The sequence below is a fragment of the Cricetulus griseus genome, chromosome 2 (genome assembly GCF_003668045.3).
Source record: "Cricetulus griseus strain 17A/GY chromosome 2, alternate assembly CriGri-PICRH-1.0, whole genome shotgun sequence".
Lineage (NCBI taxonomy): Eukaryota > Metazoa > Chordata > Mammalia > Rodentia > Cricetidae > Cricetulus > Cricetulus griseus.
This window is the reverse complement of record NC_048595.1, coordinates 295373894-295395896: the sequence shown is the minus strand read 5'-3', so window position 1 is coordinate 295395896 and position 22003 is coordinate 295373894. Positions and strand designations below refer to the sequence as shown.

General features: G+C 37.6%; 1 protein-coding gene across 3 annotated transcripts in view; it reads right to left on the bottom strand.

The window, feature by feature from the left end:
- The window catches only part of LOC113834099 (protein SET), a 153554-nt gene that overhangs the window by 61461 nt on the left and 70090 nt on the right, over window positions 1-22003 (bottom strand). Inside the window, exon 8 of one of the 3 annotated variants that reach the window (XM_027401205.2) lies at window positions 1515-3781. The exons of 1 other annotated variant lie outside the window; for it this stretch is intronic. The gene's annotated coding sequence lies outside the window, so the exon portion shown is untranslated. Of the gene's footprint in view, window positions 1-1514; window positions 3782-21118; window positions 21820-22003 lie in introns of those variants that run through there. One more of the 3 variants, XM_027401204.2, reaches the window with a different exon arrangement.

The window sequence follows — 22003 nt, the reverse complement described above, 5'->3', positions numbered from 1 at the left end:
GTATCTATCCAAGACCTCTGGCTTTCAGAGTTTCCATTGAGAAGTCGTGTGTGATTCTAATTGGTTTACCTTTATATGTTACTTGACCTTTTTCCTTTGATGCTCTTAATATTTTCTCTTTATTCTGTAGATTTGGAGTTTTGATTATTATGTGTCGGGGGGGGGGGACTTCTTTTTGTGGTCCAGTCTGTTTGGTGTCCTGTAAGCTTCTTGTACTTTCATAGGCATATCCTTCTGTAGGTTGGGGAAGTTTTCTTCTATGATTTTGTTGAATATGTTTTCTGTACCTTTGAGCAGTGTTTCTTCACCTTCTTCTACACCTATTATTCTTAGGTTTGGTCTTTTCACGGTGTCCCATATTTCCTGGATATTTTGTGTTAGGGATTTGTTGGACTTGAGGTTTTCTTTGGTTGATGAATGTATATCCTCTAGCGAGTCTTCAATAGCTGAGATTCTCTCTTCTGTCTCTTGGATTCTATTAGTTATACTCACGTCTTTAGTTCCTGATCGTTTATCCAGTCTTTCCATTTCCAGCATCGCCTCATTCTGTGTTTTCTTTATTGTGTCTATTTCAGCTTTCATGCTTTGAACTGTTTCAAGAGCTTCCTTCACTTGTTTAGTTGTGTTATCTTGGGTTTCTTTAGGTTCTTTAAGAGATTTGTTTATGTCTTGAATTTTTTAGTTTGTCTTTTCCTCCATTTCGTGTAAGTTTTTGCTTGCTTTTTCTTCTATTTCTTTAAGGGATTTTCTTGTTTCCTCTTTGAAGGTCTCTATCATCTTGCTGAGATAATTTTTGAGGCCCATCTCTTCTTTGTGCACTGTGTTGGGCTTTTCAGATCTTGCTGGAGTGGAGTCCCTAGATTCTGGTGGTGTCATATTGGTCTTTCTGTTGTTGATTGAGTTCTTATTCTGTCTTCTTCCCATATCTTTTTCCAGTGAGTGCAGGTGGGGTCTCTCTATCTCCTCTTGTTATGCAGTAGTGTGTGTGGGCCAGGAATTCAATGTCCGAAGCTCTGGATGATCTTGCCTCTCCTGGTAGTCTCCTCACTCTGAAGGAGTTAGGCCTCCATAGGGATCGGGTGTGTGGGGGCGGGACGGGAATTAAGAGTGGGGTTTTTCCAGGATCTAGGGGTTCCTCACTGCCTGGGCTGGTCTACCCCAAGCAGGAGCAGGCCCGGGGAGATCGGGGTGGATGGGGCTTTGAAAGGGAGTTGGGTAAGAGCTGTGGATCACTCACCTCCTTGCGGATTGGTCTGATCGGTCGGTGGGAAGGGAAGGAAAAGTGGCCTGTACCCAGATTCAGGGAGCTCCTCCCTGCCTGGGCGTGTCTATTTCAAGCAGGCACAAGCCTGGGGAGATCTGGGTGAATGGCTCTTTGGACAGGAGTTGGTAAGAGCAGGGAGTCACTCACCTAGTTGCTGATGGGTCGGAAAGGGAAGGAAGACTGGCCTGTAACCGGATTCAGGGAGCTCCTCCCTGCCTTGGCGTGTCTATTTCAAGCAGAGACAAGCCTGGGGACATCTGGGTGAATGGCACTTGGACAGGAGTTGGGTAAAAGCAGGGGGTCACTCACCTAGTTGCTGATGGGTTGCCCTAAAGAACTCTTAAGAGGAAAAAATGCCGAGGGAATACCAGTATTAATTAATTTTAGATTATCTATAAAAAAAGAAACCTTAAATAGTTTTGAAATAATAATTTCTAGTTTTAAGTTGAATTTACATATATGTAAACTATTGGGCAGCTCAATACATTGATGGGGCAAAGCACAGGAAGAGTATATTAGAGTCACTGACAATGGTTGATTGGTCAACCTGTTTGTTTTTATTATTGAATAAAAAGCCTCTTTTCTCCTATTAAGAGTTTATATCAAAAAATTATGGTTTAAGTCTCTATGCCAAATTCAACTAGTAAGAAAAAATGCAAACATATTTGGCAATTAAGTGTAAGTTTTATATTACTTGAAGGGGATATAGAAAGGGAGGCACAATGAATGGAATATATGGTGTGTGTGTGTGTGTGTGTGTGTATGTGTGTGTATGTGAGTGTGTGTGTGTCTGTGGGTGTGTGGGTGTGTGTGTGTTTGTGTGGGCACTTGTTTGTGATTTTTTAAGCTAAGGTTTGATAAAGAGTCTTGGGAATATGATGAGAGGACATATAGTGGGAAATTGCCAATACAGAGTCAGGTAGAAATATAAGGGTATTTAATAGGGAAAAGCCTTACTTACAGAGCGACCTAGCCAGCCAGCATGGCAGCAGTCTGTATGCAAGCCCAAAAGAGAAAGGAAAGAGAAAGGACAGAGCCACATCTCACTGGTGATTGAGTCAGTCTTCTTTGTACATCCTGCATGCTCAGAAAGAAGACTCTTTCTCTCAGGTTTCAGAGGGCATTTATCCAATATCATCCTATGGCCTGACAGAAGGGGAAGGATTGGTGGCCAAAGATCAGAGAGTAACCTTCCTTGGTTTCATTTTCTGCTGTTCCCATCAGTGCTGAGCTGTTATATTTCAAGAACCTAAGTCTGAATTCGACCAGTTTTCAATCTTTTCTTGTAGTTCACTTAGAATTAAAAGGAAAGCTATGATTCTGCATAACAGAATCAGAGACACATGTGTCTCTACATTGGTGGTGGTGGAGGTCACTAAGAAGGAGAATGAATAAAAAAAATCTGCTAAGGGCATCACAAAGAAATAAGCAAAACAAGGTCATGGCAAGAGCATTCAAAGGTGTCCAGAAGTTAATGAGCAAAAGAATGGAAGCATTTGGTGTCTGTGGCAGCCATCAAAAGACTGCAAGATCCCCAGTTGAACTCTCCATTTAATTCCAACTACTTTAAAGTACATTTTAAATGAGAATATACTTATGCCACTTCTTCCCTTTCTTCCATTTATACCTTCTCATGTTCCCCTTCCAACTCACTTTTGCCCCACCCACTTCTAAATTGAAAGTCTTTTCCTTTATTCTTGTTACATATATGCACCAACATATAAATAAAGCTTACTGAGTCCATTTTTGTTGTTAGAGAGTGCATGTGGTTTGGGGGCTGCCCACTTTGCATTGGATAGCCAATTAGGATGTTCATGCCTGAAAGTGCTGATTCTCCCTCTCTCCACACTCATTAGTTGCCTGTACATCTTTGTGTAGGGGTAGGAAACCATAAAAATTCCCCTTCCCTGTTAGCATATGTATTGCTATTGTGACTACTCAAGTCCTATTTATGCGGCCATTTCTGGGAGACACAGTCTTACAGCTGGACTCCTCATATTCTGGCTCTCATAACATTTTCACTTCCTCTTCTCTGATGTTCCCTGAGCCATGAATGCAGAAGCTGTGATGTAGATAAATTTATTGAGGGCTAGGGTCACTGTGATTCATTGATCTCTGCATTGTCTCTGTTGTGATTTTCTGTAATGCTTGTCATTTGCTGTAAAGAGAAGCTTCTTTGATGAGAAGGGTGATAGATAACATCTGTCTATATGAGTAATATTTAGAGTGTAGCTAGGAATTATATTGACCTAGCAAAATGGCAGCAGTAGACTTTTTCTTAGGATTCAGGACCTCAATAGCCATGGGAAGCTGGCTAGGTCTTCAGGACCAGGAAGGTTTCCCACCTGCCAAGTAGTTGTCAAGTACAATGAGACTGCTGTTGATTACTACCAAACGTGAGTGCCTCTACTGCACTTTTGCAGATGTCCTGCCATTGTTGTGGTTCATAGGTGTCACTGCTGGGTAGGACTACTAATTGCCTTCTTCCATTAGCATCTTGAATAATACTTTCTGATACTATGAGAGACACAGAAAGGAGATTTCAGGTTAGATCCAGCTCAAGTCATAGTAGACTCGTGTCTTAAGTGTATAACATGTTTAACAATAGGGCCTTATATTCAACCTTTGAGAGGTAAGCAAGGGCAATAGAAATAGCTTACATTGTTTTGGGATATTTCTTGTGCTTGGTACTGGGTTTTTGTCAATCTATGCTTCTTAAAACTTAATTCCTATTCTTATTTAATAACAACAAACTTCAAAAGAGACAGAATAGGCTATGCACAGTAAGGCTATTCAGTAGCTCATAAATTTCAAAGGTAAAATTGTGGGGAAACAACACTGTAAGATCTTTCTTGTTTGACAAATCACCCCAACCTTGTACTTCAGAATAAAAATTTATCAGGCCCTGGACATAAGGCCTTGGCAGAAATACTTCTCTTGAGATGAAGCTTTGAATATTTTTATAAATGTATTGATTCTCACATGGCTGTACTTGAAAACCCATATTACTTTGGACATTCTTCCATGGCAGTTTAAAAACTCAATGTCTAGCTTTTTGTTGCTAATTACCACTGGGTCTGATACAAGACAAATGAATACAACCACAGCTTTTGATTTTTGAAATAACACTATTAATGCTTCTAAATCTTGTCTGGAATTATTTCTTTTGGGTTAGGCCTCTGGTTTCAAGCTAACTTATAATACCAATTAAAAATTTCTGTGAGGTTGATAGTATTTCCTGAATATAAATGGTAATATTCTATATTTCCCTAGCATCATTAAAATATAATCTTAAGTTCAATTTCATATGGCCTTATATTGTATTCTTAATCAGATGTTTGAAAATCTCTTTTATAATAGACAGTCAAGGAAGTGGTATGTAGAATAACAGGTAATTTTGCATAACAGGCTAACTGATAACGAAAGCAGTGACTTTTCTTTTCCTGGGATAATAATGTTATTCACTCAACTTATTTATGTGAAATATAATAAATAAATGTCTATCCCCAGTGGAGTCCTCTAAGGCCTGAGCTTAATTTACACTTATGCTCCTATTACTTCATTACATAATATCTAGTATTGCTGTCAATGTATTTGGTTCAAGTCTTGGATTCCCTGGAAAATCATGAGTTTCCTGAGGATAAGAACTTGATCTTATATTAATATTACACCTTCATAGCATCTAATACTGAATCTTGGACAGACAGAATACTTAACAGTTACTTGTGGTTTGGTAGCATTCCATCTTAAATTCTGTACAGAGTATTCTACAACAGAGTGAATTATGTTTTCTGTATTTGGAAAGTGATCCATTTTCTACTCCAAGGACCCATAAAGTGCACTTTAAGCCTGCTCAGTCCCCTTTGTATGAATAAATGTGATGGTGGCACAGGCATGCCTGTTTGAAAATGTATTGACTAGGATGCTTTCTTACCATAGTGGCAGAAATGAATAACTAAGACCTTACATTTACTGTCCACCAAAGTAATGTGCTTACTAATTAGCACTTGCAGAATTATAGAATTGCTGTCCTGTATGCTAGATACTTACCTTCTATGAAAACTGTAAGTACTTAAGGTTTGTTGTTTTTTTAATATAGTTTGAAGCTACTCTAACTTGTACTTGCTGCCAGTTTCTTTTCAAGATTTATTTATTATTTTTATTTATGATTTTGTGTGTATGTCTGCATAAGTTTATGCATACCATACATAGGCAGATCCCTTTAGGATTCAGAGAGCATCATGTATCTTGCAACTAGCAGTAATGACAGTTGCAATATGGGCACTGAAAACCAAACCTAAGTCTTCTGCAAGAGCAGCAATTGCTTTTAACCACTGAGCAATCTTTCTAGTCCCAGTACTTAAGGGTTGAATCAGTTTATTTCTACCTGTGTTAGAAATTAATTAGATTACAATGCTGAGTATTTAATTAAGAATTTCTGGTAAGCACAAGTATCAAAAATTATAGAGTGCCGGGCGTTGGTGGTGCACACCTTTAATCCCAGCACTCGGGAGGCAGAGGCAGGTAGATCTCTGTGAGTTCGAGGCCAGCCTGGTCTCCAGAGAGAGTGCCAGGATAGGCTCCAAAGCTACACAGAGAAACCCTGTCTCGAAAAACCAAAAAAAAAAAAAAATTATCAAGAGAAAATACTGTGGTGTGTGATGTGTGTGCTGTTCCTTGCTACAGCTACTATTTCTTTTGGTTGAAGCTAGAACACACCCTAAAAATAAAATTTGGTGTCCTGCCAGATAAAGCTTCATTAAAACAAAAGTTCAGCTTAAATTAAAAGGTTGAAACAGTCGCATTGTATTAGGGAAAAATTCAACTGCTTTAAAAGAGGATTGAATTGTCTGTTGTAAACTGCACTTCGAGGCTGTCAGTCTACCAAAAGTGAATTTCTAAAGCACTATTAGCTGGATGAAGTAATGGTTTGCTTGCTGATGTTAAGAAAACAATTGTTCATTGTTATGTTGATTTTATGACAGTGTTCATGCTGAATAGATGAAGCTTCATCCTGCTTACGTTAAGATAATATAATTACACTATGGAAATTAACACACATTTTCTTTGATTATTATTATTTCCACTGGAGTCACTTTAGAAGCCAAGTAAAACACAATTAAACAGTTAACTTTTTATTTGAATATTTTTAAGGAACCTATGATTTTGATAGTTGGTGAACATACACCTATACCAATTATTCAGCATCTCACGTTTCTGTATTTTTTCTGCTTTTCAGTGTTCTTCCATAATGCTTGTCAGTAGATGTTCAGTTCAATATATTTAACCTGTATGATTGACACAAAAATATTTTCTTACTATAGCAGCTAGATACTTTAGAAAGAGCAATGGTAAAAAGATCAATACTTCATAAGCTTTGATCCCTAGAATCTACATAGAAATCTGGGTGTGGCTATGCATGAGCCTGCAAGCCCAGTGCCTGGTGTTTATTAGGACAGAATACAGCTTTGTCCAGTGAAGGTGGGACCCTGTCTAAAGGGAATAATGCAGGAGGGCACTAAATACATTCCTCTGGCCTGTGCATACACGTGTATGAGTGTGCACCTGCATATATACTTGCACTTACATACACAACAAACATATAAATAATGGCCACATATAGGGCAATGTCTGCTTATTGATATTGTACTGAACACTTTATATATTATCCATCTGTAACAGAATATGTAGGTAATAGTATTCCTAGTCTACAGATGAGCTGGACTTTGTTACATTTGTGAATTACTTCAGTGGCTTCCCTAGTGGATAGAATGCCACAGAGATCTTCTACATCAAGAGAGGTTTTAGTATAGCTAACACCTGCATGGAAGTTACCAGAATATTCAGAAGAGAACTGAAAGGAGGCTTTAGTTGCACACTGAACTCTCATCTGTAGCTAACTTTTCTGGAGGATCTTCTGTATCCTGAATGCTTACCGTTGCACTTTCATCCCACGCCAGTAGATGTGGATCCTGAATTTCGTAAGTTAATTGTAAAATGGCTGTTATAATTGATGTATACAGTATTTCAGTCTTCATCTGTCTGTTAGTACACAACCTCCGTGTTTTGTATCTTGTTGGTATTCAATAATACGAAATGAGAAACCTTTCTAAAGACTCAGTGGGTTAGGTTTAAATTGAGTGATATTTTATACAACCTCAGAAGCTGTCAGAATTGGTGGCATCACAAGGTGCCATGTTCCAACCCTAGCAAGCAGTAGAAACTTGGCAGCTTTGGCCATGTAGTTTTGGCTTTAGGGTCAAGGAGAAACTATGGAAAGCTGTATAAGTGGTGCCATTATATGTTGGAAGTATGTGATCTGCTTTTTGATTATTATTTTACAGAGGATTACAGTTAAGGGAGTGACACTCTTGGCAGTTGTGGTCTGGTTGGAGTAGGTGTGACTTTGTTGAAGGAAGTGTGCCACTGCAGGGTGGGTGCTTTGAGGTAACATGCTCAAGCTGTGATAAGTGTCATAGTTCCCTTACTGTTACCTTTGAATCAAATTGTAGAATTAACAGGTCCTTCTCCAGCACCATGTATGCCTGAATGCTGCTATGTCCTGCCATGATGATAGTGGACTAAATTTCTGAAACTGTAAGCCATCCAATTAATTTTTTTCCTTTGTAAGAGTTATCATGGTCATGATGTCTCTTTAGAGCAATAGAAACCCTAACTAAGGCATGACCTGTGTCAAATGCACTTAGAATATTGAGTGTCTTAGAACTTCCTCTTTCATTTTTATATTAGGGTGTGAATATGCATGTCTCTTCAAAATTTATCTGTTGAAATGAAAAAAAAAACCCAAGTTGATGGCATAGAAGGGATATTTGGGGAATTGATTAGATAAGAGAGCAGAACCTTCATGAATGAGATTACTCTCTTAATGAAGGAACCTAAGAGAAGCTGATTATTTGCCTTCTGACACAAGAAGAAGGCATTATCTATAAGGAAACAGGATTTCACCTGCCTTCAAATCTGCTACTGTCCTGAACTATGAGAAGTATTTCTATAGCATTTAATGCACCCATTTATGGCATTTTATGTTGGTCCATGTTGGAATGAGGTATTTGCATACTATAAAGAATTTTAATCCATTTGAAGTAAATGAAAAGTATCTAGGTACCTGGGATATTTAATTAAAATACAAAATTACTCAATTAACCAATGCAAATATGAAAGGATTCCAATCCACTCTGCCTAAATGTGCTTTGTATAGCATCGTGAGATATTTTTTAAGAAATAATTCAATTGTAGTCCTTATTGTTCCTCCCTGAAAGAGGCAACTGAGAGAAACCAAGGAAATCAAGACAAGCTGTGAAATCTCTGCTTCACAGAAGAATTTTCTAGGAATAGCATCAGACACCAATTCACCACTGTCCACTGCTAGTATTGATGATCAAATCTTTAGCTATATTTCCTGTTAGTTAGGAGACCTTGAAACTTTCCATGATTTCACTGTAATTGAATTCATGAAAGGGCTTAAGGCACCAGTGATCTGTGCCCAACCTGGCTACATACAAAACCAGAATGCCCTGGCCAGAGTCAGGGCACATCATGCACTGGTGAAAAATAACTCAGGTTTGGGGTTGAGAATCTAACTGCTAATGCTGGATTTTCAGAAGAACCAAAAGACAGATGTGTAGACACTTCACTTTTGAAAGTCATAAAACCAAAAATCAGACAATGAAGTCCTAGTTTAGGTTGACTCTCTTTTATAGATTCTGACTTAAAATAATTGAAATGTTAGTCCAGTAAAAATGTCGTTCAATCACAAATCTTGAGAGAAAAATGTACACATCCAACAGTTCAACCTTCCAGGGAGCTACCAAGATTTTAGAGTCAATAAGTTTTATCAGGTTGAGACATAAATTTATCTCTTTATCAACATTTGAGATGAATACTGTCTTGCCATTTGATAAACTAACACTTTTCACCTTCAGCTTTAAAATGTTAGGCTCTATTAAGATTCATTTAGATAAAATACAGATTTATAAGTGTGTCGTCAATAGAACCTGAATAAGAACTAGAAATATGCCTTTTAGTTTTTTTTCAGATTTTTAAAATTTAAGTTAGAAACAAGCTTGTTTTACATGTCAATTCCAGTTACCTCTCCTCCTCCGCTGTCCCCCACTGAGCCCTATCCCATCCCCTTTCTGCTCTTCCATGGGGGATCTTCAAAGTCTGTCACATCATTTGGAGCAGGGCCTAGGCCCTCCCCTGTGTGTCTAGGCTGAGAGAGTATCCCTATATGTGGAATGAGCTCCCAAAGTCCATTCATATACTAGGGATAAATACTGTTCCACTACCAGAGGCCCCATAGACTTCCAGGCCTCCTAACTGACACCCACATTCAGGGTGTCTGGGTCAGTCCTATGCGGGTTTCCCATCTATCAGTCTGGGTTCCTTGAGCTCCCCCTTGTTCAGGTCAGCTGTTTTTAATTTTAGTTTCTTACAGTGCTGAGGATTAAACCCAGAATGTTGTGCATTGAAGGTAACTGTTCTACCACTGGGCAGTATCACTATCCTAGGAATGTGTTTTTTAAAAATTTACTCCAAGATACTTTGATGGAGGAGATTTTGGGCCTTGACAACATAACACCTGGGCATTATTCTCAATACATAGAAGTGTGCAGAGGAAGTCAAGAAAGGCTGAACTGATTTCAATGTACCTCATGGTGAATTCTTGGAGAGTTCAGTACTTTAACCAAACATCTCAATTGTATGCTAGTTTATAGTTTCGACTTTGAGAGACAAATAAAATGGTGATATTCATCCAGTAGGTGTCAGATTTAAAATGGTGATCATGTCCATTTCTCCATTGATGCCAAGATACTATGAAACGTACTCTGAGATTTAACAATATCTGAATGAAGGGAAGAAAAACCTTAAACCCACTCAGGGCACAATTGAAATGACTAAGTCTATAATTAAGTTCTCTGCCACTATCAACTTCATATGGAAAAAACAAAAAACCCAGGATAGCCAAGACAACCCTGTACAATAGAGGAACTTCTGGAGGCATCACCATCCCTGACTTCAAGCTCTACTATAGAGCCATAGTCCTGAAAACAGCTTGTTATTGGCACAAAAATACTCAGATAGACCAGTGGAATAGAATTGAAAACTCTGATATTAACCCACACACCTATGAACACCTGATTTTTGACAAAGAAGCTAAATTTATATAATGGAAAAAGAAAGCATCTTCAACAAATGGTGCTGGCATAACTGGATTTAGACATGTAGAAGATTGCAGATTGATCCATATCTATCGACAAGCACTAAACTTAAGTCCAAATAGATCAAAGACCTCAACATTATTTCAGCCATACTGACCATCCTAGAAGAGAAGGTAGGTGGCACCCTTGAACAAATTGGTACAGGAGACTGCTTTCTGAACATAACACCAGTAGCTCAAACATTGAGATTAACAATTAATAAATGGGACCTTCTGAAACTGAGAAGCTTCTGTAAAGCAAAGGACACAGTCAGCAAGACAAAATGCCAGCCCACAGAATGGGAAAAGATATTCACCAACCACAATCTGACAGAGGGCTTATCACCAAAATATACAATGAACTCAAGAATCTAGCCACCAAAACACTAAACAATGCAATTAAAAAGTGGAGTGCAGAACTAAATAGAGAATTCTCAACAAAGGAATCTAAAATGGCTGAAAGACACTTGAGAAAGTACTCCACATCCTTAGTCATCAGGGAAATGCAACTCAAAACCACTCTGAGGTACCATGTTACTCCTGTCAGAATGGCTAAAATCAATAACACCAATGACAATCTATGCTGGAGAGGATGTGGAGAAAGAGAAACTCTCCTCCATTGCTGGTGTGAGTGCAAACTTGTACAACTACTTTGGAAATCAATATGGCAGTTTCTCAGGAAAATGGGAATCAGTCTACCTCAAGATCTAGCAATCCCTCTCTTGGGCATATACCCAAAGAATGCACACTCATACAATAAGGACGTATGTTCAACTATGTTCATAGCAGTATTATTTGTAATAGCCAGAACCTGGAAACAACCTAGATGCCCCTCAACTGAAGAATGGATAGAGAAAATGTGGTATATTTACACAATGTAGTACTACTCAGGGGGGAAAAAGGCAATGGAATCTTGAAATTCAAAGGCAAATGGATGGAACTAGAAGAAACCATCCTCAGTGGGGTATCCTAGTCACAAAAAGATAAACATGGTATGTACTCACTCATTTTTTATTTTTAGACATAGAGCAAAGGATCACTAGCCTACAATCCACACTTCCAGAGGAGCTAGGAAACAAGGAGGACCCCAAGAGAAGATTGCCTAATCCCTCGATGAAGAGGATGGGGACAAGAACCCCTGACCAAATTGAAGCCCGGGGTCAGGAGAGGAAGGAGAGTCTTCATCCAGTTGCTGTTCAAAGCAGAAACAGACACCCGCAGCTAAGCACTGAACCATACTACTGGAATTCAGTTGTGGAGAGGGAGGAGGGTTGAGCAAAGGAGCCAAGATGGGGGTGGAGAGACCTGCAGAAACAGTGGACCTGACCTACTGATAGAATGGAGACCTTACTCATAAACCTGGGGAAATAGCATTGGACCAAACCAAGCCCTCTGAATGTGGGCACCAGCTAGGAATCCAAGACAGTCTACGGGTCCTCCAACAGCCGATCCAGTCTTTAATCCCTAGAGCACAAATGGACTTTGGGAGCCCATTCCCTATGGAGGGATACTATTGCAACCCAGATACAGCAAGGAGGGCCTAGACCCTCCCCAAAACAGTATAACAGACTTTGAAGGTCCTTGGTGGAGGGCCTCACTATACCTGGGGAGGAGTCGGGGTGGGTGGGGTGGGTTGGGTGGTGGGAAACATGGGAGGATGGAAGGGCGAGGGAATGGGGGTGATGGATATGTAAATATGAGTAATTAAAAATAAAAAAGAGAGAATTAAAAAAGTTTTCTGCCACTAGGTAGCATGCAGACTCAAATATATCTATATGATATCTATCTATATATCTCTATCTTTATAAGGTTACTTTTGTGCTCCAACTGTTAAATTGTGAGAACTAAACATTTTATATATTTATGCTTTACCCACCCTCCCACAGTATTAGGAATGAACTTAAAAAAGCTCCAGGAAATTTATGATGCCATTAAAGGTATTTTAGCTGTCATTCATCCCTCCTAGGTTCTATCTATTCTCTACCATCCCTTTGTAATCTGTCTGGTTAGCCCATTGATTATCTTTATTAAAATTTAAAGCTGGAAAAGCTGGCTCAGGCAATAACATTTATTTATATGAATTAATGAAATAAGTGGAAAATCTTATGGGAATATGGATTTTAGATGGTTTGATCCATATGTTAATGTCTTAGACAATGTTATTGAGATAGTCTAACCAAGTTTCTGTGGCCTTTGAAGATTGTTCTCTTCTGCACCTTTTGTATCTCAGGATTACAAAACAGACAGAATTCACGGTCACTAGATTTTTTTGCAGGGGGAGGGATTATTGTTGTTTCAGTTAAGGTCAGGGTTATTTCCATTAAGGTAGGGATATTCTTCTAATCATGAAATAAAAATGTTAATATTACTATGATCAGACTATTTAGTTACATATTTATTCTTATACTATTCACTATATCAATGAAACCTGTTTTTGTCAGCTTAGGACTTGATATTCCATATCTCTGGATATAGATACATATAATAGACAGCTGGGTTCATGTTTAAAGCTGGGGTACCATCAGTATATTACATATCCTCAGTACTCTGTAGATAGGGCAGCATGCATACATGCTTTATTTATAGTTGCGTTTACCAGTAAGTTTCCTCTTTCCTCTTCCAGAATTATCATGTTTCAAACTACTCTCCTGAAGACTGCCAAGGCATCAATTTTGTTGACTTGATAAACTAAGTTGTATTACTGAGGGTATTTGCAAGAAAATATATGGCTCTCTGTTGCCAATGTACTGTTTTACTTGTTCCATAAAATTAAAACAATTTAAAGCTTAGTAGATATCATCCACTGTAGAGATAATCTTTGGGTTGCCACAAATTAAATAGTTTTTGGGAAATGACCAAATCTAAATTTTCTCTTGACATTTTTAATGGCTAGAGGGTTAGTGATATATCAACCAATAAGGGACTTTTCTTGGCTCTGATTAGGGCAGTTTTTGGACAAGATGAGTCATTGATAAACTAGAATAAAATGACTCATATCTTTGTGTATTGAGAGACTCTTAACATGCACTTCATAGATCCCAGGGAGTGATTTCACTCTGTATTTGAAAGTCAAATTGATGGCCTCTTTTTGCAAGCTTATTTGACACAATAGGCTATAATGGATCTTTTAGGGTTCTTCAGGCTCAAACTACCTATAAAATTATTCACTGTAATGGCTACGTTGGAGCAGAGACAGGACTTGATATCAGTGTTTGTTAAGAACACTGGACTTTGCTGATTATATTTCCAATGATGTCAAATAGAAGCTAAAAGGGAGAGCAAGGAATTTGAAAGCAAGACATTGTGATACTGAGAGATGACAAGACTACAATTCAGAAAGTATCAGTGACAGTCATGCATGCTACTTTTAGAACCTGGGGGACTTTATACATTTGGATTTTATTTGGAACAATGTGCATAACATTTTACATAGATTGTAATGTATATAATAATTTCAATATAAAATTATATTGAAAATACAGTACAAATAATTATATAACTTTTTTTGCCTGGTATACATTATCCACAAATATCAAGTAATTATTGGTTGCATCAATAAGATTGCTACAATATTTTACTTGACAATTCTCCATGAAATTTCAGAGCTAATTAGAAATCCTGAGATGTTATTGACTCCTAGGAGACATGCTAATTACAGTTAATTAACTTCTATTCCTATGATAATTTAGCCCATTATATTTAAATAATTTTGGGTGATGAAGTACAAGCTTTTTTAAAGAAAATTTACTTTGCAGTAGTGACATAATAGAAATTTATTGATATATTTGTTAAGTGTGTGCTTGAAATGAACATTATTAAGGTTTCTAAAGACAAGAGAATTTAATATTGCATTTAATATTGAGCTGTGACACCACATTAAACTACATTTTAATAGTTAATCTACCATCTGATTAAGCTAATGAAAAGCTGTATGAGTCAGAATTACCTGAAGATGGAACTCTGAAAAAACTGATGTCCTTTATGTGTAACTCTCCTTGCAGAAAAACCCAATCAACCAATCAGCCATCCAACTGACCAACCTCACAAATATCAAAAATCTTAGCTGCATAGTTAAAGCTACTAAAATGTTATTCAGAGTAGATGCTGACATTTTTGCCTCTTCTTGGATTTTTGAATAGTTGGCATTAATCAAGTAAATTTTAATAATACATAAGAAATCTCAGGCATATGAGTTAAGCCTTGTTGGCCTTAGTTAGTAAGTGGTAAAATTGGTTTCTTTGGTAATATGAATTATTTTGGTGTTTTCTCTATGGTATTGCAGCAATGATCAAGATTGGGTTAGTAATTCTTTGGTACTCCTACATGAGAAGAATTTGTGTTTTATTTTAAGCCAATGGTTTACTACATGTTAAGAAGTTACCATTCTTACAACTGTAGAGTAAAAGGTGTATTAGAAAAAAGGTAAAGTAGGGATAGAGAGACAAATTAGGAGACTCCTGCAACAATCAACAAGGAATTCCAAGGCTATGTCTATGAAATGGAGATGTTGTCCACTTAACAGTATTAAGAAATAAAACAATGACATGACTATTAGGAGTAAGACAGGAAAATTGCTGTGCTTCTGTTTTAATAATGTAACTGATGTGGGGATGATGGAAATATTTATAGATGGAGAAAAATTAGGAGAGTGAGTTTTGGTGTTTCTACTGAAGAATTATGATGTATGTAAAAATGATATTGTCAAATTTGGTTTAGATAGTCTTAATACCATGGTGAGCCCCATACTTTTTCTACCATCAAGTAAGCTTCTAGTTGTTCACTGTGTGATGATTATATTTATGATTTCTATAACATTCAGTACATATATACAACGTCCAATTTTCCCTTTACAACATGCAATTGTCTCTTTAATTCTTAAACAAAAACTCCTTTTCTTCCTTCATGCAAAAGAGAGGATATAGAGTAAGAAACACATATAAAGACAGGACTGATGACCAATATGGCCAGTGAGATATATACTGTTGAGTGGGATTTCTAAGAAAATTAGAATGTATACAAAAATTCCTCTGGTGTGTTAATGTTGTACATAATATTCTGCTTACAGACCATTCATGTATATCATACTCAACAAAACAAGGCGATGTTTACTAAGTACTACATCAATTAACTATCAAGACATGTCACCCTGAGACATGACCAGGGGCCATTCTGATTTGGGCAATGTCTTAATTTAGGCTTCCTTTTTACATGCTGGGATTTTGTGTTGCTTGTATGTGTTGCTTGTATGTTTTAACTATGCTATCATAGTCTCTGTGAGTTCATATATATACCAGCCCTATTGTTTCTGGATGATGCTGTTTCCTTGAAGTCATCTACCACCTCAGACTTTTATAATCTTGCTGCCTCCTCTTCAGCATTTTAAATTATTTTTATTGCTATGATGGATTTACAGGTTCAGTCATTTGTGTTAGGCACTCACAGTCTAGGTAGTACTACTGATAGTGAGAGTGAAAAGCTCATACCTGAACAGGTAAGTCTGATGAGGAATACCTGGTAGAAATGGTTGGGGTCATCTTGTTTCTATAACCATTGAACTTCAAGGAATGCCAGATCCCAGGAGAACCATATACTCAGGATAAAAGGAAGAGAAACGACTCATGAGCTGTCTTGAGAGTTCTGTCCAATCGCTTTATCTTCTAACACATGACTGATATCCTCCAAGATCTAAAGCTTTAAACTTGGCATCATTAAAAAATCCTTTTGTCTTCTTGTCCAACATAAGGCACAAATATAGTCCTCTGCTTAGCATGTTTGTGAAATCTATGTGTTATATTAGTTTTGTCACTAATATATTCAGTTTAATACTCCAAACACAATTCTCTAATCCTACTACTTACTTATTAAGTGCCTTTGTGTAAATTAGTATCAAGCTGGGCAAGAGAAAGGGCAGAGGTAAGATCTCAAGCACTGTCTCACTCTCTACCTAGATATTTGATTGGTGATTGTCTGACTATAAGCTGCTGTTAGTGTTCACCAAAAAAATCCTTGAAACATTCCCCTCATTTGTTCTTCTGAAAAGCATTGTTATAACCATATTTTTGAAAGTATAACTGAGCCATATAAGAACATAGTGATAATAAAATAAAATTAATAATTTTCTATTCACAAAATCATGAAGAGTGAATAAAACATTTCTTACTGTTCTCTTAGATCCTTACATTTCCCATGTTTGTCTACCCCTTGGTGTTGTCACTTAAATCACAAAGTATAGTCTAGTTATTTCTTAAATTTTTCTCTTTCCTAATTACAAATGGACAGTGATAATATGAACTAATAAGAAAGCTTACAAATCATTTCTGTGAAATATGCATCATTTTTTCTTTAGAAACAATCATTTTACATATCAACCCCCCTTCTTCTCCCTCCCATCTTCCCATTCCCCCTACCAACCCCCCAACCCACCCCCAACCTGCTCCCCAAGGACAGTGAGGCCTTCCATGGGGGATTATTAAAGTCTGTCACATCATTTGCGGGAGAGTCTAGATCCTCCTCCGTGTATCTGGGCTGAAATAGTACCCCTCCATAGGGAATGGGCACCCAAAGTCCATTTGTGCACTAGGAATAAACACTGGTTCCACTGTTCGAGGTCCAATAGACTGCCCAGGCCTCCTAGCTGGCACCCACATTCAGAGGGCTTGGTTTGGTCCAATGTTGGTTTCACAGATTTACGATTGGGGTCCCTGAACTCTCACTAGGTCAGGTCAACTCATTTTGTAGGTATCTCCAGCAAGGTCTTGTCTCCTTTGCTCATCCCTTCTCCCTTTCTACAATTCGATTCCAGGAGTATGGCTCAGTGCTTAGCTGTGGGTGCCTGCTTCTGCTTCCATCAGCTACTGAATGAAGGCTCTAGGATGGCAATTAAGGTAGTTATCAATCTCATTATAGAGGAAGGGAATCAAAGGCAGCCTCTCCACTACTGCCTAAATTCTTAGTTGGGGCTATCCTTGTGGATCTCTGAACATTTCCCTAGTGCCAGATTTCTCCTTAAAGCTATACTGGCTCCCTCTATTAAGGTTATCTTTTTAGTTGCTCTCCTCTATTCCTCCCCTGTGTCAGTCTTCCTGACAACTCTTGTTCTCCTTGACCCTCCTATTCTCCCCTTGTCTTTTCCCCCTCCCTCCCCTGTCCCCCCATGTTCCCAATTTGCTCAGGAATTCTTGTCACCTTCTCCTTCTTTGGGGGATCATGCATTTTTCTCTTAGGGTCTTCCTTGTTTCCTTGTTTCTCTGGTGATGTGGATTGTAGGCTGGTAGTACTTTGCTCTATGTATAATATCCATATATGAGTGAGTACATAGCATGCTTGTCTTTATGTGACTATGTTACCTCATTCAGGATGGTTTCTTACAGTTCCATCCATTTTCCTGTGAATTTCAAGATTGCTTTCTTTCTTTCTTTCTTTTTTGCTAAATAATACTCCATTGTATAAATGTCGCACATTTTCTCCATCTGTTTTTCAGTGGAGGGGCATTGAGGTTGCTTCCAGGTTCTGGCTATTACAAACAATGCTTCTATGAACATAGTTGAACATATGTCCTTGTTGTAGGAATGTGCATCCTTTGGATATATGCCCAAGAGTGGAATTGCTGGATCATGAGGTAGACTGATTCCCATTTTCCTGAGAAACCACCATACTGATTTCCAAAGTGGCCTCACAAGTTTCCACTCCCACTAGCAATGGAGGAGTGTTCCCCTTTCTCCACATCCTCTCCAGCAGAGACTGTCATTGGTGTTTTTGATTTTAGCCATTCTGGCCAGTGTGAATTGATATCTCAGAGTGGTTTTGAGTTGCATTTCCCTGATGTTGAGCACTTTCTCAAGTGTCTTTCAGCCATTTTGGATTCCTCTGTTGAGAATTCTCTATTTAGTTCTTAACCCTACTTTTTAATTAAACTCCTTCAGCAAAATGGCAGGATACAAAATTAACTCAAAAAAAAAAATCAGTAGCCCTACTATATATAGACGATAAATGGGATGAGAAAGAAATCAGTGAAACATTACCCTTTACAATAGCCACAAACAACATAAAATATCTTGGGGTAACACTAACCAAAAAAGTGAAAGACCTGTATAAGAAGAATTTTGAGTCTCCAAAAACCATTTTTAAGAAGATACCAGAAAATGGAAAGATCTCCCATGCTCTTGGTTAGGTAGGATCAACATAGTAAAAGTGTCAATCTTGCCAAAAGCCATCTACAGATTCAATGCAATCCCCATCAAAATACAGGCACAATTCTTCATAGACCTTGAAAGAAAAATATTCAACTTTATATGGAAAAACAAAAATCCCAGAATAGCCAAAACAACCCTGTACAATAAAGGAACTTCTGGAGGCATCACCAACCCTGACTTCAAGCTCTATTACAGATCTATAGTCCTGAAAACATCTTGGTATTGGCACAAAAATAGACAGTAGACCAACGGAATAATGTTGAAAACCCTGATATTAACCCACACACCTACAAACACCTGACTTTTGACAAAGAAGCTAAAACTATACAAAGGCAAAAAGAAAGCATTTTCAACAAATGTTGCTGGCATAACTGGATGCAGACATGTAGAAGACTGCAGTTAGATCCATATCTATAGCCATGCACAAAACTTAAATCCAAATGGATCAAAGACTTCAACATAAATCCAGCCACACTGAACCTCTTAGAAGAGAACGTATGTTTGAATGAATTGGTACAGGACATCATTTTGTGAACATTATCTCTACTAGCATAGACAATGAGATAGATAATTAATAAATGGGACCTCCTGGAAATGAAAAGCTTCTGTAAGGCAAATGACACAGTCAACCAGATAAAACAGCAGCCCACAGAATTTGAAAAGATCTTCACTAATCCCACACCTGGCAGAGGGCTGATTTCTAAAATACACAAAGAACTCAAGAAGCTAGCCACCAAAACACCAAACAATTCAATTAGAAGTATGCATCTTATGAAAAATTCGGACAGGTAACAAGTGTCAGAAGCCAAAAGACACTAACCCAAATTCATGAGGCACCAAAACCAGATACAGAGAGACACTCCTCTTTGCCAACAGAGGTTTGCTGGTGCTTCTACTGTGTCCCTAAGGTTTTCGTAGCATCAATAATATGTTCTGATTGTACCAATGGGAAGACTATTTTATAGAGCTTACTTCCTCAGATATTTTTAGTATAATTGGAAAAAATTGCATATGATTTTGTTCAGGCAAGTATCAAGGATCTAACAATGTACACATGTAACCTACCTTTCAAGTTCCTTCACCAATTGACAGACAATAAGGAAAAATGAAGAGTGCTTAATTCTTTGTCAAACAGTCAATTTTGACTTAGTAATTCCCACTCTTTCCTCCAAAAATGAAAATGTATAAGCTAGAGTCTCTGTGGGGACAGAAGGTGACTATGGTTCTGGCCTTATATTTTTATTTTTTAGTAATAGGGCAACTCCTTATTGACTTATGCAATCAACCTCTTGCAACTAGACTAGCTTCATTATGTGTAAAGTGCCCAATGAGACCTCAGTGCAACCTTTCTGGATTAAAACAAATTCTAAACCTTTCTTGTTTCAACTTCTTGGCAGCCAATCTATGAAACAGCAAGATAACTGACTCTCTTGTGGGCCCAGAAAGATGCAGGGCAAATACATATAAAGGAATTATTTAGTTATTCTTAACTAAATGAAACTAATTCTTAACTGCCTGAAACAAATGGTTGATTTTCTGATCTACCAAAGAACTACAGTAAAGAAAGGAAATTCAACACCAAACATAACAAAATGCAGCCTGCAAATAAAGATCTGTAGGAAGTGAGGCATCAACCCTGATGCCTCAAACTGCAGTGGTCTCTGTGTCTTATGGAGATTCCTCTCGGGAGGTTTTCACAGTACTCCTGCTCCTGGTGGCATTTATTTATCTAAGACTACTTCATTATAGCCTTTCTGCAGTTTGAGGAACAATATTATTATAGATGGTAAAGAACTTACAATGAATCAGATCTATTTTCTGTCATAGTGTTGTGTTTGGAAAACCTTTAATGTTGCTGATATGAGTATAAAGAGGATAAGGCTAACCAGAACCATAAGGTCTCCCATCTCTGTCTCTGTCTCTCTTTCTTTCTTGTTGCTCAATAATTTGAAAGAACAAAGCAATGTCTTGAATCATTGGATAACTGCCTAATCCACACACTTACTTAACATGAGAAATTCTTTCAGCCTAATATTGCCAGTAAATTTTATTACACTGCTTTTGTTTAAAAGACTGATCACCACAGGCAGTTTTTCTTATCCAAGAAATTTTCTGCTGTTTATTGAAATACTTAGGAGCATACACCATTGTATGGGCTTTAAACTAAATAAAGTAATTTGTGCATAGGTAGCAAAGGCTACTAAATCTTTCTTTGGTTGCCTGTCTTGTTCCTAAGTTCAGAATGGGGAAACACCTCCTGGGAATGAGAAGGAATCAAATGATATTGTTCTGTTTTCTCCATCCTCTATGTACAATTATTTTTTCTATGCTGTCAGTATCATGTCTTGTTTGTTATTTATGGATCAGAAATTACTATTTTAAAGATGAACAAATCTTTAATAGCTTAAAAGTTAAAATATAGCACACAGGAAAAGACAGGACTAAAACTCCTAGAAAGATTTACTCCATACCTATATAAAGATTATCTTTACAGCATCCATAACACTCTCAGATGGGATACATTACTTTCTTGAAGCCTTGCAAACAATTCTTACATGGAGAAAATGAATATGAGGCATTCCAACAAAAGCAAATATAAGGCATGCCTTTAGTTTTGGGATAAAAGTTTCTATTTACCACTAACACCAAATATGCCCTTTCTTTCATGCCAATAATAGCAAAGTCTAAAGGCCTAAAAACGTCAAAATAAATGCACGCATGTCTATGTGATGATATTTTATGAATTTTTCAAAGTAGCCCAAAGATTCTAAAGATGAGTAAACCGAGGAGGTCATGACTTTGAGATCTCTCTGCATGTCAAGATCCCAATGCTGCATTGATGATCAGCAAATACAGTCTTCATACTCAAGAGGTAGTGTGCTATCTGACAACTGAATTGATAGTGCTGAATTTACAATGTTTCACAGGACACAGGAAGAGACAGATCTGTTTTGGTTGATGTTCTCGGTAATTAGTACTTTGTTTCAGCATTGGTTTATCCTCTGTAACACATGTTCCACTCATCAGTGTTAAAGCAACCTTAGGTGTCAAAATTAGGGAGAAGGCTGTCCTGGAACTAGCTCTTGTAGACTAGGCTGGTCTCGAACTCACAGAGATCCGCCTGCCTCTGCCACAGAGAAACCCTGTCTCGAAAAACCAAAAAATGAAAAAAAAAATAAGTAAAAATAATAAAAAATAAAAAATAAAAAAGTTAGGGAGAAGGCTTGGAGAGAGGAGTGCTTTTAAAGATTTATTTTCATTTTAGTTCATGAGTTTTTTGTTTGTTTCTTTCTTTCTGTTTTTTGACCTGGGTGTATGAAAGTGTGC